Genomic DNA, 16,542 nt, shown 5'->3' with positions numbered 1-16,542 from the left:
GATGAATCCTGTATGCTTTCTCTCCTAAGTGTGGCCCATGTTCAAAGCTGCAAGAAGGACTCTTAGTAAAGTATATGATTTTTCTCCCATTATCCACATTTTCCTTTGGACATTATACATGTTTGATTGGAAGTCAAATTGTGGGTAAGGTATAAATATATAATAACTTCTGCTGAGGGAACTGATATTCAGATGGGTGAGCTCTTACCCTACAAATAAAGAAGATTTGAGATGTGCCCTTAAATCTCACTCAAATCAAGCACAAAGCAGCATATCTCCTAAAGTGGGTTTATGTCTACTCACATCTTGACTCAGGAAATATTGATTAGGTCACATGTTTGCCAAATCCTTTTTCATAGTAAAGCACACTGTATTTATTTGGAAATAATTTCTGACCCTTATAACATGATATTCACATTTTGATATATGATGTTTCCTTATCTAAATTTTTCCTTTTCATAGTGAGTTGAAGAGGGTGTAGTTGGAAACATCAATGAGCTGCGCCTATGCAAGGTGGACCAGCTGGTGAATTCCCCAGAGAGGAACTTACATGACAAAGATAAGAGTAGTAGTGAGAGATAATTGCGGAGGACAATAGAATTCAAAAGGTGATGGGAAAGGTTTGCCGATCCTATGTCAAAAGAACTCTGAGTATAAATAGAAATCCACAATAACACAATGTATTGTGATAAATTTTGTGAACCATGTGGACAAATAAAAAGTGTGTACGTGTTTTTACTTCTTAGACTACAAGATAAAGCATATCATCTACAATGACCATGTTAGAGACAATGGATATAATATATAAATTTTACATCATCAGAGAGGTTCAGCATATCAGGAAAAATAGATAACTTGCTATGAACTCCTAATATAACTCTAAAAGTCAGGTAATTGCTCCAGTAGTGATAAGTCTATAGTTCTTTGTCTTGGGGAACCAGAATTAATCCCATAATGGTCATTAGGTGGGTTAAAGATGGTATCACAGAGAGCTTCTATTAAAATACAGTGTTCAGCGGGATAGGCATAAGCTTCATATGCTGCAAATCCTGATTCCAATGTAGATAAATGGCATGTGCAATTTAAAGAAAACATGCAATGTACCTGCCTCTCTCAGAGAGATGTATTCCTGAGCATCTTAATATCATTTACCGGAATGGAGCCACGATTTTGTCTTAAAAGCTAAGTGAAGTAAATCACCGTTAAATAATCCACTTCTCTGCAAGCTGACTTCGTCCTGAATCTTTTAGCTCAGATGTGACATGTCCTACACCATCAAGCCACATATGCCATGGACAGAAAAAGTTAAAGCTACTTGTACTTATTGCATATAAGTACAATTCTAGATCTATAAAAATAAAGATATGCTCCCCCAAGATTAACTGGAGAGCAGGATGATCCCCCTCCTTTCAGAAAACTTATTTTGCTTTCATTTAGTGGAAATATAGCTAACGAATTGGATTCTCAGGGCTAGATACAAAGACATTTGTTTTATTTTAATCCACCCCAACTCTCCACCCTAAACCTAGGTTCCTCCACCTCTTTTTCAATCTGTGATAGCCCATAATATTTGTTCTATTCATAAAATGTTCATTTGTTAAAACAAAGCACAGCTGGCTAGGGAAAAATGTTTTGAGAAAGGAGTTTGCTTATAAATTCATTTGCTTCACAATAATTAATTTGAACAAACTCCAAAAATATGCTTTAATAACTTTTCAGATCCCAATTAGGGCTAAATAAATGACTTCCATTTATGGTAGAACCAATCTGATTAGGTTTCTCGTTTGGTGCACTATAAGCATGCAAAATATCCACCCTGAGGGGCAGCAAGCGAAATCCAGAACTTCAAATTTATTTAACTGCAAATGCATACTTATAAATTGCAACAGACTTTCCTAATTAATTTTTCAACATGTTAATGATTTTTCTTTGTAACCACTGGTTTTATTAGAAGGCATCACAGCCAGATCGAGAGCCATTTGCAGTCACAGTTAGTTTGGAGAAAAATGAAAAGAAACTATAAAGAAAGCAACTTTCTAGGCCATGGCTCTTGGGAGGTAATTACAAATTTCACCAAATGTCTGTTGAAACAATCCAATCAATAACCATCATTTTGTAAGACCCATTACCTTGGCCATTTTACAGCTATATTTACTCACAACTGAAATGATTTCTTTGGAAGAAAATGATTTTCCCAAAGTCTGCACCAATGCTGGGCATAGGAAAATATCAAACAACTCCAGATTTTCAGAAAGAAAAGTGATAACAGATAAGCAAGCAAATATAAGGTATCATGGAAAACCACTGGACTAAAAGGGAAAATACCCAGGGTTTTGTACATTTCTTTTTCTTAATAGGACTAATTATGAGTTGGCTAATGGTAAGTGTCAGCATGATTCCAAGAAAGGGGGTTGGGACTGGAGTGAGAGAAGGGGATAAATGAGATGCAAAAGCAGTGATCAGCCTGAAGAGAGGGAGAGCTAATTGCTGACACAAGCTGAGGAGTACTCCATGGTATTAAACTGGACTGCTGTTGAAGAGAAGGGCAAGGTAAGTATACTGGCAATAGGTGTTCCTGAGGATCTTATTACGGCCGATTGTATGGAATGGAGCCATGATTTTGTGTTAGAAGTTTAGTGAAGTTAACCAGACATGGGAAGACTAGCACATGTTCTCTGTCATATGCGGAAGGTTAAAAGAGCCAATATGAGTATGGAATGCTGATTACCACAGGTTGGGGAGGAGGTGATGGTTAGAGGGTAATGAAGAAAGGTTGAATTTGATCAATTCACATTGTATAAATTTGTTGAAACACCACTCTGAATCCATTAATATGTATAATTAATGCATGTCAATGAGAAAGTAAAATAAAGAGAGACTCATGGAAGGCCTTAATTTTTAATAAAAATTAAGGATTTTAGCTTCAAATTGTGTTTTCAAAATTTCTTCTGATCAAATGCTAGCATATGGGAAGAGCCTTAGAAATCAGAAAGTTCACAACTGATTCTCAAGAGAGTATTGCAGAATAGAATTTGAGGATTTAGATTCAATAAATCAGACTAGAAAATGAATAGACATGGGACAAATTCCCCCAAACCATCTGTTTACTTGGAGCCAATCTGATTGAGGGGACTTTAAATTGAGATGTGGTGGGGTGGGGGGAGGTAAAGCAGTTAATAGGAAAAGAAACAAAAACTTTAAGTTAGATTTGGGCAGTGTATAAGTTAATGTCTCTTGGATGCATGTTTTAGTAGCCTACTTTGTTTTGTTCAAGGAAAAACAAAATATATTGCATGGCTAAGAGAATGCATCATAGTCAGTACCCAGAGCAGGGCTACAGCTGAGCTTTAAGCAGGAACTGAAATAAAGGACCAGTTCAGTATGTCAGGGGTCTTTTCCTTCAGACAAACATATGGAAGAATCTAATGACTAGTCATTCATCAACTGCTAATATTCACCCAGTAGGGCAATCAGTGTCTAAAATTGCATACACCCAATTCCTGATTGACTAGGTAAGAGCTGTTTCCAAATCATCAGATGTGGGGAAAGGGGAGCAGGCAAGGTCATGATGTGTTTTGCCTCGTGGTTCTGCTCACTGTAGTCATGTGGACCAGGTATGGGGGGGTAAGGGTGAGTGACTTATGAGAGGTCGTGGGAGGACACAGGCCTGCAGAAAAATGGGCTCTCACTGTACATAGAATCCACAACACCAGAGGAGGTGCTTAGCAATCCAGCAAGTAGCACTAGCAGAAGGGTACAACATTTCAGCTACTCCAGATGTATAAGGCCTAGAGATCTTACAGTGCAAACTATAGAAGCAGCTGGCTGCACATGTTGCTAACAGTGCTATGCAATGTACTCAAAACTCGGCTGAGAGGGTAAATCCTAAGTGTTTTTATCACATACATTTAGATTATTTCTTAATAAAATTATTATTAATAATAAATCAAGTGAGCAGAAGGAAACTTCTAGAGGAGATGTCTTGGTTGTGGTCATGGTTTCATGGATATACAATTATCTTTAAACCCATTGAGCTATATAAGTTGAATATATATAGCTTTTTGCAGGCCAATTATTAGCTCAATTAAGTGGGTTAAAACAGGCACAAGACATTACTAATATTATTTGAAAAGAGGAGCAATTTGGCATATAAATTTGAGCATGGTGAGCTCGGAAGTGAATGTCAGAGTTGAATTCTCTGCTGTATCTTCTCAACTCAATTTTTTCCCTTCTCTTACACTCTGCACATACAGGGCTTAGAGGGAATGTTTCTGAATGCCTTTTTCCTCATCACTGCTCCCTAATGACTTTTTCTTCTCCATTCCTTAAATAAAACAAAACAACCAAGCAAACAAAAATAATAGATAACAGTGATATTAGTCGTTCATTAAGTTGCTAAATTAGTGTGAATTAAATACTTACTATGGATTACTATAGCATCAGCTGTTATCAGTAGTCTTAGAATCATTTTTTATTGTTGTGCTGGGTGGAGGTACATTGTGGCATTTACAAAGATTCTTACAATATATCAAATATATCATACTTGAATTCATCCCTCCACTGCTCTCTTTCACCCCTCTTCCCCTGATTCAGGACCAGTGTCAACAGGTATCATTTTTGTATTTACATACATGTGTATACATTATTTGCACTGTTTTCATCCTCCTACCTCTTTCCATGCCATCTCACCCCTCCCACTGGTGCCAAGCCTCTCCCCACACAGAAGAGTTTCTCTGATTTTGTAGAAGAAAAAAAACACAAAAGATAAAAACAGAAATATAGTATTTTTGCTAGTTTGAGATAAAGATAGCTACACAGGGAGTTTCCTTGTGTTCTTTCCATGCATATTTGTATTACAATCCCAATTGGTTCATCTCTTCCAGTCCTCTTCATTCCTCCCTACTCCACTTCCCATGGTGGTCTTAGCAAGTTTAAGATTTCTATTTTTATTCCTACACAGTGAGCACATCAGCCATATTCAAGTTTTTGGTTTCCTTCCCTTGCTCTATACCTCCTATACATGGCTTCCTGTCAGTGTGACTTATGTCCCATAGTATCGCTTCATTTGTTTTGGGTCTATAATCCACATATAAGGGAGAATATGTGGTTTTTAGCCTTCTGAACCTGACTAAATTCACTTAAGATGGTGTTATCCAGTTCCATTCATTTTCCTGCGAATGACAAAATTTCATTCTTCTTTGTGGTGAATAAAGCCACATTGTGTATAAACACCACATTTTCTTGATCCGCTTGTCAGTAGTGGGGCATCTTGGCTGTTTCCATAGCTTAGATATTGTGAATAGTGCTGCAATAAACATGGGTGTGCAGGTGCCTTTGTTGTAACCTGATTCACATTCCATCAGTATATCCCTAGGAATGGGATTCCTGGATCATGTAGCAGATCTATGTTTAGTTTTTTAAGAAGCCGCCTCCATATCGTTTTCCATAGTGGTTGTTCTAGATTACATTACTACCAGCAGTGTATGAGGGTTCCTTTTTCCCTGAATCCTCGTCAACATTTATTGTTGGTGGTGTTCTTGATGGTAGATATTCTAACAGGAGTGAGATAGGATCTTAGTGTGGTTTTGATTTAGATTTTCTTTATGGCCAGTGATGGTGAGCATTTTTTCATGTGTTTCTTAGCCATTTGGACTTCTTCCTTTGAAAAAGTTCTCTTTAGTTCAGTTGCCCACTTCTTTATTGGGTCATTGATTTTTGGGGAGTTTCGTTTTTTGAGCTACCTGTATGTTATGGTTATCAATCCCTTGTCTGATAAATAGCTAGCAAAGATTTTCTCCTATTCTGTGGGTGGCCTCTTCAATTTAGAGACTATTTCTTTTGTTGTGCAAAAGCCTTTTAGTTTCATGTATTTCCATTTGTCAATCCTTTCTCTCAGTTGCTGAACAGCTTGAGTTCTACTGACGAAATCCTTGCCTATGCCTATTGCTTCTAAAGTATTAGCTGCTCTTTCCTGTACTAGCTTCAAGGTATCAGGTTTGTTAAATGATCCCTATTCCACTTAGAATTGATACTTGTACAGGGTGACAAACATGAATCTAGTTTCAGTTTTCTGCAGGCAGACATCCAGTTTTCCCAGCAACATTTATTGAAGAGGCTGTATTTTCTCCATTGTACATTTTGGCACCTTTGCCAAAAATTAGGTGGGCATTGCCTCATGGAGTCATATCCAGGTCCTGTATTCTGTCCCACTGGTCTTCATATTTGTTTTTGTGCCAGTACCATGCTGTTTTTATTGCTATGGCTCTGTAATATATTTTGAAGTTGGATATTGTGATACTTCCAGCATTGCTCTTTTTGCTCAGTCTTGCATTGGCTATTCTCGATCTTTTGTGATTCCAAATGAACTTTAGGATTGATTTTTCAATCTTTGTGATGAATGTCATTGGGATTTTGTTGGGAATTACATTAATGTAGATTGCTTTTGGTAGTACAGACAATTTTACTATGTTAATGCTGCCAATCAATGAACATGGACGATCTTTTCACTTTCTGCAGTCTTTTGCAATTTTTTTCTACCATGGTTTGTAGCTCTCTTTGTAGGGGTCATTCATATCCTTTGTTAAGTTTATTGCTAAGTATTTGACTTTTTTAAAGCTATTGTAAATGTAATTGTTTTCATGTATTCTTTCTCCATCTATTCATTATTGGTGTATAGAAAGGCTACTGATTTTTGTAAGTTGATTTTGTATCCTGCTACTTTGATGAAGTTGTTTATAGTTTCTAGGGGATTTTGGGGAGAGTTTTTAGGGTCTTTAATATATAAGATCATATCATCTGTGAATAGGGATAATTTGACTACTTCTTTACCTATTTATATTCCTTTTATTTCTTCTTCTTGCCTTATTGCTCTGGCTAGGAAGTCCAAGACTATGTCAGCCTTGTCTCATTCCTGACTTTAGGGGAAATGATTTCAGTTTTCCCCCATTAAATTTGATGTTGGCTATACGTTTCTCATATATAGCCTTTATAATGTTAAGTTACATTCCTTCTACACCTAGTTTCATCATAACTTTTATCATGAACTGTTGTTGAATCTTATTGAAGGATTTCTATGCATCTATTGAGATGATCAAGTGGTTTTTGTCTTTGCTTCTGTTAATGTGTTGTATTTCATTTAATGATTTTTATATGTTGAACCATCCTTACATCCCTGGGGTGAAGCTGACTTGATCATGTTATATGTTCTTTCTGATGTATTGTTGGATTTGGTTTTGCTTTATTTTATTGAGGATTTTGCATCAGTGTTCATTAAGGAGATTGGCCTATAGTTCTCCTTTTTGCATGTGTCCTTGTTTTGTTTTGGGATGAGTATAATACTGGCTTCATAAAATAAGTTAAGCAATGTTCCTTCCCTTTCTATTTTGTAGAAAAATTTAAGGAGTGTTGGTATTGGTTCTTCTTTAAAGCTCTTGTACAGTTCAGTGGAGACTGTCAGGTTCTGGACTTTTCTCTTTTTTTGAGACTCTTATTGCTGCTTCAACTTCATTATGTGTTACAGATCTGTTTAGGTGATGAAAATCCTCTTGGTTCATTTTGGATGGTCATATGTATTTAGAAATTTGTCCATTTCTTCAAGATTTTCCAATTTATTGGAATATAGGTTCTTAAAGTAGTCCCTGATGATTACTTGGATTTCCTTGATGTTTATTTTTATCTCCTCTTTTTAGTTTCTGATTTTACTAATTTGGGTCTTTTCTGCTTCATTTTAGTCATATTTTTCTGGGGTTTGTCACTCTCATATATTTTTTCAAAGAACCAGCTTTTTGTTTTATTGATTAGAATCATTATTATCTAGTATACATCTTAAAAGGAATTCAGCCTCTAAGTCTCATCAAAGTAAAAGAGCCCCAGTAGTTTTTGGAAAATAAACAAAACAATTGCTCAAATGTGCATCATACATTTGGAATAACTCTTATTGAAGTGAACTGGTTTTATATTCATCACAAACATTTTTAATTTTAATATGTTTGCTTACATGAGATGCAGATTGTAATTAAATGGCAGACTGTTTAATTATGCCTTCAATTGTATAAATTGTAAGTTGCTGCTGAATAAATGAAATAAAAGTCTCTTTAATTTCTTTCTCAATATTTAATTTAAATCAATGATAAACAAAGGCCATCTCTTTGAGACAATGTTAATTAATATTCAGAAGACTAAATATGTTTTTGGTTGTGTGGTATGTGTAGCATGTTGGTTTCATAATTGACATGGAAATAAGATTGATAGACTTAAATAGCCTCTGAAGAAATAAAAAGTAATGTGTAATTCTCCTCAATCTACTTCAGGCAGTAGAAAAATGTATAATATGAGCTTTATATTTCCCAGCTGCTCATACACTTTTTACCTAATATATAGCTCAAGCTTTAGGTTTAGACACATTTCAGACATATATCCTCTAATTATTTTAAGTGTTGAAGCATTAATTTTCTTTTCAAGTGAATTTACCTCATTTTGTTCTTATTACAAAAAATTAATAAGGTGAAGGGGGTAATATGGACAACATTTTCTTAAAGTTGTATATAACAGGCACTTTGCATAGTTCCAGGGATAAAGGTGAATAAAAACAAATGGCCTTCAGGGAATCCATAGCTTAATTTAAAGTTCCCAAAACAATAGATGGTTTTAATACTTATACAAGGTGAAGTACTTTCCCAGAGCATAATGCAAAGTGAGGAACAAGGGGAGAAGTCAAGGGAATGGTCACCACTGTCAGTCATCATCTTCAATGACTTCAACACTACCACCTTTGCTGTTAATATTCATTGAGCACTGAGGCCTCACTCTGTGGCAAACAGTGTTTTAAGTGAGTCTCAATAACTCATTTCATGCTTATACTACCCTTACAATGACACTAAAGTCCAGAGATGTTCAATTACTACCCAAAACAAAGAACTAGTGAGCAACGGATGTAGGATCAAAACTTCTAGGTTTCATCTGGCCCCAAAGTCAATTCAACTAACTCTTCTATTAGGCTTAAACTTCACAAAGGCAAACATTGTGACACCCAGGATAGTTTAGGCTACTGCATGTGAAACAGGCATGGATTATAGGAGTTTGTCATTGAGACTTATGCTGTAAAGGCAACTGGATGGGCTAAAACAAAACCAAAAGAGTAGCTACCAGTAGTTATCAGAAATAAGCAGTGTCAGGAAATTTTACTTCATGAATGACCAGAACAGTAAGGGGATTAGTGAAAGTATCCAATATGAAGCCACAATATTTGAAGACATAAAGGACGACCAGGGCACGGAAAAATCTGTCTATCTTGAGAATAGGGAGTGTTGCAGTTTTGGTATGAAGTATTCCCAAAGCCTTATGTGTGGAAGGCTTTTTTTCCAGCTGGAAAATCCAGTCATTGAGAGGTGACTAGATCATAAGCATTGACCTCATCAATGGATTAATCAATTTATGTACTCATAATTTGATGGAATTATTGGGAGGTGGTAGAAAGTAGGAGGGGTGGAGAGCTGGAAGAAGTAGTTTACTGTGGGCATGACTTTTGAAGTCATAGCTTGTCCCTGGCCCCTTCCTATCACTTTCTCTCTCTCTGCTTCTTGGCTGTGATGAGGTGAGAAGCCTCCCTTGTCATTCACTCAGGCCACCAAGAAGTTGTACAATGGAATCAACCATCAATACACTGAAGTCTTAAAACTGTAAGCCAAAATAAAACTTTCCTCCTTTAAATTGTTTATATCGGGTGTTTTTTCACAGAAATAAAAGACTGACTAACACAGGATGCATGTAAGGAGCTGCACTAGGTTGCCTCCTGGGAGCCCTCCCCTCTTTTTCCTGGGAGGCTATCCTAAAGCAGTTGCTTTTCTGGGTTCTTCTGAAGTAAGACAAGTTCACCTCACTGCCTCAGAATAGAGCTGAAGACTCTAAAACCACTCATTCAAAGTCCAAAGTCAGTTCCTTAGAAATGGGATGTACTAGTTTCCAAGGCTTGCCATGGTAAATAATTACAAATTTGTTCACTTAACTTAATAGGACTTTACTCTCTTACTTTTGGAGACTCAAAGTCCTAAGTTAAGTTGTTGCATTGTTACACTCCCTCTGAAAATTCTAGTGGAGGCTCCTGCCTTTCACCTTACAGATCCTGGTGGATCCTGGTATTCTCCACTGGTGTCAGTGTCACTGTAGACTTTGTCTTGATCTTCACAGCATCTTTCTCTCTGCAAGCCCTATGTTTATTTCCCTTCTTATAAGAACACTAATCACTGGAATTAGGACTCACCTAAAATCCCTTATAACATTAAGCTGAAAATCTGCAATTTGCTGGATACCTTTGGCTTATACCTGTAATATTAGTTACTTGGTAAACTAAGATAGAGAGGCTCATGGGTCGAGAACAATCTGGGTAAAAAGTTCATGAGACCCCATATCAACCAATAGCTGGGGACAGTGCTGTGTGCCTGTCATCCAGTTTTGAGATTTCAGGCTAGCCTGGGCAAAAAAGACCCCTGCCTCAATAGAAAATGGCATGGAGGCATGTGCCTGTCATTGCAGAGGTTGCAAGTATAAAATAGGAGGACCATTGTCCAGGCCAGCCTAGACAAAAAGCAAGACCTTATTTCCAAAGTAACCAGAGCAAAAAAGGGCAGGGAGTATGGCTAAAGCAGTGGAATATCTGTCCAGCAAGTACAAGGCCCTGAGTTCAAACCCTAGTAGCACCAAAAAACCCTGTATCTATTTACTTCTGTAAAGATCTTATTTCCAACTAAGAGCACATTGTCAGGCTCTAGATAGACATGAATTTGAGGAAAACTAATACTCCCTGCACTCAACTCAGAACTTGACTTATACCACAGCCATCATCCATTTTTGATGTATAGACAGAGACCATGGGAGCTGGCATCTTTGCTTGAGCTTTCTTTCACTATGTTAAGAAAATACTATCCAAGCAAAACATGGCTTCATGTGATTTCACTTGTTCATCAACTTGGGTCTTGTCCTTGGCTTTACCTTGTCTTATGTGTATACTTGACAGTCCTCAACTGATTTCCACCCCTCTTTCTAGAACCCTGTTTCAAACAACCATCCATACCATCCAACTAATTCTGTCACATTTCATTCCTCTACCTTGAGGGGAACTCCTGCTATTCACCCTCACTACCCTTTTGTTGTCCTCCATCTTTCCTTGCCTGGATGACTACTTCTACTTCTTGGTTGCCTTTCTAGCCTCTTGTCTTTCTCTTAACACTTGCAAACTGTTGGTTGATTGATCTTATGGATTCTTAATAAGCTTTACTACACTCACATGTCGAAAACTTGTAATAAATTTCTACTGCCTACAAGTTAAGGTTTGGTTATTTCTGGTACAATTTATATAACCCTATGTGCAATAAGGCCTGCCTGCAGCTCTGGGAAGCTTCTCCATCTATAGACACAGCAGAACCTCTGCCTCAATACTCCACTGACTGCAGAAGTTTATATTTGATTTGTTCAGACTCTACCTGACGAGCAGTTCATTTTGTAATCATATCCTCTTTGCAAGGTTTTGTATCTCTGCAGAAGACTGACAGTCATACTTCCCTTATAAAGTTTCATGAAGTTGAATTGTGGCAATGTGTTTGCAATAATTCAACAAATTCACTCAACAAATATGGTTTCCTTTCTCATCACTGTACCTGACCCAGCCATAAATCTTGCCTGTAGTTGAAGCTCATTATGTTTGTAGATTGGTTGTTGGAACAATCAAGACCTCCATCTCCTTTTGGAAGCAATCACCATAAATTGGCTTTATAATACTCAAAATACCTAAATGTTAACAGCACGTTTATTCTATTTTCCTCCTATAATTGCGTTGTAACTTCCTCCTATTTTAGAGCACTTTCCTCTATTTTTCTCTTCTTTGAATACTTCATAACCTGCTGCAATTCACACACCGGTCTCCTTGCTCTCTTTCTCCTCCTTCTTCTCCTTTCCTTCCTCTTCCTCCATTTCTTCTCATCTGAAGAGTAATAGTTAGTAATAATCTTATGGACCATGAAATACTGCCTCCCACCCAAAGCAGGAGCCTCCTCTCTAGAAAGCATGATATTGATCCTTTGGAATACATCAGTATTTCATTTCACAATTGTGCTGAACTCTTAAATGGTCAGGCCCTCAGGTGGGTGCTCTGCATAAGAGGTGAGTAGTTGGGTTTTCGTTACCTGCATGGTCTGGCTCTGACCTGGACTGTTCCTCTTGTGATTTACACTGTCACATTTGCCTTCATGAACTACTTTCATAACTCTGGGCTCTTCTCATTTCTTCTCGAAGAATGATTTAATCCCCTAAATCCCAACCTAAAGGCAAGCTGTGTCTGATGCTCATTCAGCAGAATAAACCTTGCCCCACTGTGTTTTCTACTGCAAGTTTTAAGCATATCTGTTTAAGAAAACACCCACTGGATTGCATTATGCTCACTCTGCCCATGTCAGGCTCAGTTTCTCAATGGCAAGTGCCCTTCTTCCATGGATGATTTGTGGCTCCCTTCTCTGACAGAACAGCCCAAAGAGCATTAACTTAGACTCCGAGGAGCGCTATATTCATTCCTCTGCTGGTCTGACAGAGGAAATGAGAAAGAATCTTTACTGGAGCTGCTAGAGCCTCAGAAACTTCCTGTAAGAGAGATTCCTGTCCCAGAAGAGGAATATCAGTCTGCTTGGCAATCAATCATTCAATATGTTGGACTTCTTAAACACGTCTCTTGTGAGCAAACGCTGTGATATATTCTTGAGGTGTGATCTGATGTTAGAGGGAAGGAATGGAATCCTGCAGTGCTTGTGTTCTTAGAATGGACAAAGAACATTTTAACAGAAGCTTACAGAAGGCATAGTGGGGAATCCTTGTATACTTTTAGCTTGTATTATATTGGTCTTTGTTTCCACATATTTTGTACTCGGAAGAGCTAATGAAATAATAATCACAACAACCAGATTCTAATGTGTTTGGCAGGTTAGAATGGTAACTTATTCTGGGTAGTTTCTGTGTTCATATTATCAGTATGGAAACTAAAGATGGTATGGCTTATGCAGTTCAAACATGCCCTCTACCAAAATAAGGTAGAATAAGAAGAGTGCAAGGCCAGGAGGAAGGGCCTGGGTCCTCTGTCTGATGTGACCTGAAGTGCACAGAAGTAGGCAAATCTGCTTCAGAGGTTAGGTGGAATTTTTGAGGACTGGCTCTTCAGAGGGCTAGTTGATACCTGGCTATAAGGCTTAGTGGAGAAGAGGAATTTGAAATTTTAGATCCTGATGAGAAAGGGATTCCTAATCCATAGCTGGTGGTGGGGAAATGGCTTCTCTTCTTGTTTTGTGTTTCATTGTATACGAGGCTTCTTTAGAGTGAACTTCCTGTTTTTCCTGTGCTGTTTTAGGGAAGGAGCAATTTTTCTAATTGATGAATTACTGCAAATTTCTCAGCTCCCTCACAGTAGGAAGCACAACTATCTATAGTTATGGGTGGTGAATTGTTTATTAGCAGGACCCATAAATGGGCAGATGTAAGTCCCGGTTCCCTTGTAAGAAGCTTTAATTCAGGGTGCACTATTTACATGTATCCTTAGTATTTCTAAATTCCATCCTCTAATACTGTTCTATCAGTACTATGATTATATTTTGTTTTCTACCTAGTTGATGTATATCACCTCTGTGTTGGTTCTGAGAAACATAGCTAGTTCTGTTTAGGGCTTGTGATATCATAATATTTATCACACTTCAGCAAAAGAATTTCTAATATCAACAGTGTTTTATGCATCCATTCAACCATTCATTCATTCATTTCAGTGCCTAAGAACAAGGGTCATCTTTGAGAACAGATATTAGAAAGTAGTCCATGGATAAAATTGTGACTTGTTATTTATACATAGCCATGTGAAAGTAACAGTTTTTCTGAGTGTCATTTTCTTAGTGTGTAAGAGGGTATAATAACTGCCTTCTTAATGACTGACAGGACTGGATACAGCATTCAGAATCTAGCAAGAGCCTTTGGGTGGCAGGCACATAGAGAATGTCCAACTGATTCCTTTTTGCTTTATTTCATTCATCTTTCCCTCTGCTCCTGAAGATAATCATGCCTGAGATAAGTATAAGAGCTTCATTATGGGAACCAAGAACTGGCTCCAATGTGACTCTGGATAGGGGTTGGCGGTACTTTTTCTTTAAGGGTCATATTGTATTATTTTAGAATGTGTGGGCCAGTTAACTGCTGACACAAATATTTAATTTTGCTTTTATAGCACAAAAGCATCTCAGGATAATACATAAATAAATACATGTGCTTGTGTTCCAATAAAACAGTATGGGAAAAAGCCATGGTATGCTGACCTGTTCTGAAGCACTGTTGAAATGTTATTTCGAATGTTACTAAATACCTGCCTGTGCTGTGGTTTCTGCTGTCTTCATGAAAGGGCAGAAAACTCAGAATCAAGCAGAAGTGTGAGCAGTATGGAGGGTGAATGTTGCTGGTAGAGTCCCAGAATCATCTTTAATTTTAATGAACTAATGCATCTTAGTTGGTTCAGATCTGATGGAAATGTTTTCAAAGATAAGTAAAGATAACGATGATGATTATAATAACAACAATAAATTTCTTAGTGTATCATTAATGCTTTCTAATAGTTTCATTTAGGATATTTGTTTTCCTGTTCTGTGGAGGATTTTAGATTCCAGTTTTGTTTATGTGATATCTCCCATTGTCCATTCTTGATGGATTTGGGTGGGATGTATCTTATAAAGTGACTTTTAGTGAAATGCATACTGAATCTGATGAAATTGTCTTATGTCTCACATAAACTGCCTGAAAAAGCCAGCTCTGCAGCTCAAAGCCATTGTTCTCAACTCTGCAGTCCACTCTCATTCTCTACATCTTTGACATTTCCTAAAAAATGAGTTTGTATTTGACCTCTAACTTTTATGAATTCTTATTATATTAGTAAAACATCATGTCAGAGATTTGAAGGCCTGCTACAACAAGCCCTTAGAAATAAAAGTAAACTTTCCTTACTATTTTAATATATTTTGTGAAAAGGTAAGCCATTGCTATTTGAAGCCAGAGAGACATAAATTCAAATCCTAAAACCACCATGTAGCAGCTCCAGACCGTCACTCAAACTACTTCAGAGTCAATGCCTTTGTCTTTAATTGAGGGATAAAAATAAGTATTTTTAGGTACAATTCAAAAGAGACCATCAGAATGCAGTGACCACCAAATATTACATATTTGTTAAATTGGAGTTACTATGAATATTACTTAAATAATTCTAATAAAACAAAATTAAATAATCCACATTATTTAACCTATTGGCCAATTGCACTGTTAATTAAGCAAATGATACAAATCATATGTACTTGTACTTCTCAGTTGGAGATAGAGCCAAATTACTTCATTGAAACATGTCAAAACTCTGCTTTTGTAGAATGATTATCCCTGAATTTGCCTCAGCACTGCCAATAATTAGCTAATCGTAGCTTACTAAGATATGTGTATATAAAAATATGTATGTGCATATATATAAATATATGTCTGTATAGTTATATATGTATATAGATGTATGTGTGTATATATATATATATACAAATGTATAGTCAAATTTTACTTAAATTAATCTGATATTCTTGCAATTTAGCTGGAGAATTATTACCTAATCACCAGTAGTGATTCCAGCAATTTCTGCTGGAGACACTGGAAAAATGACTGAATAGCTACTGAAAAATAAAACAACCAGCAAAGGATCTGTCTGTGTGTATTCAAAGGGAAAAAGATGATAACTTTCAACCATCCATCTGGAAAATTAAACAAGAAGTCTGCAAAGTCACCTTCAATTCATTCTTTTAGCTGTATCCACTATAAGCCCTTAAGTTATCTCAACACCTGTGTATCTGTTCCCTTCTCACTGCTGCCACCTCTGCTGCCTTTGCCAGTTCTCCTCATCTCCACCTGGAAAATATAATCATCTACCCTGACTCAGTGCTGCCAGTTTTGCACCATCTCATCTGTTCAAAGATTGTTCTAAAATGGAAATTCAATCTTGTGACATTTTGAAAACTTCTTACCTTCTTATTGCCTCACAACTTCAAGGGCACTTGAGGTCCTGGTCTTTGCCTACAGCTCAGTTATTGCTGTCTCCCTGGTCCCATACTCCAGGGATGCCAAACTGCCCCTTAGCCTCCTCATCTGCTCTTGATGCAGGTTGACATCTGCACACTAACCCCTGTGCTGAGAATTCCAGGTCTGCCTGCAGAACAGCTAGTACTCTTTTAGGACAGTTTGAATGCATTTTCTTAATATCTTGTCTAAACCTGTATTTCCTTCATGCAATTTTGACTACTTCTGCAAAACAGACTTCTCCCACTTTCTGTATTACCATCATAGTACTACTACAGTGTGTTGTGGTTACCTTTTTCCTTTCTCCTGCATGGTAACTCCTAGAAGGCAAGTATTATCTGATTAGTTTTGTACCTGTAATACAGTAGACCTGTCATAAATGCTCTTTAAGGAAATAAATTAATGAACATTTAGTGATGCACTAAATGT

The sequence above is a fragment of the Castor canadensis genome, chromosome 3, assembly GCF_047511655.1.
Source record: "Castor canadensis chromosome 3, mCasCan1.hap1v2, whole genome shotgun sequence".
Classification (NCBI taxonomy): Eukaryota; Metazoa; Chordata; class Mammalia; order Rodentia; family Castoridae; genus Castor; species Castor canadensis.
Note: the sequence above shows the minus strand (reverse complement) of the source record.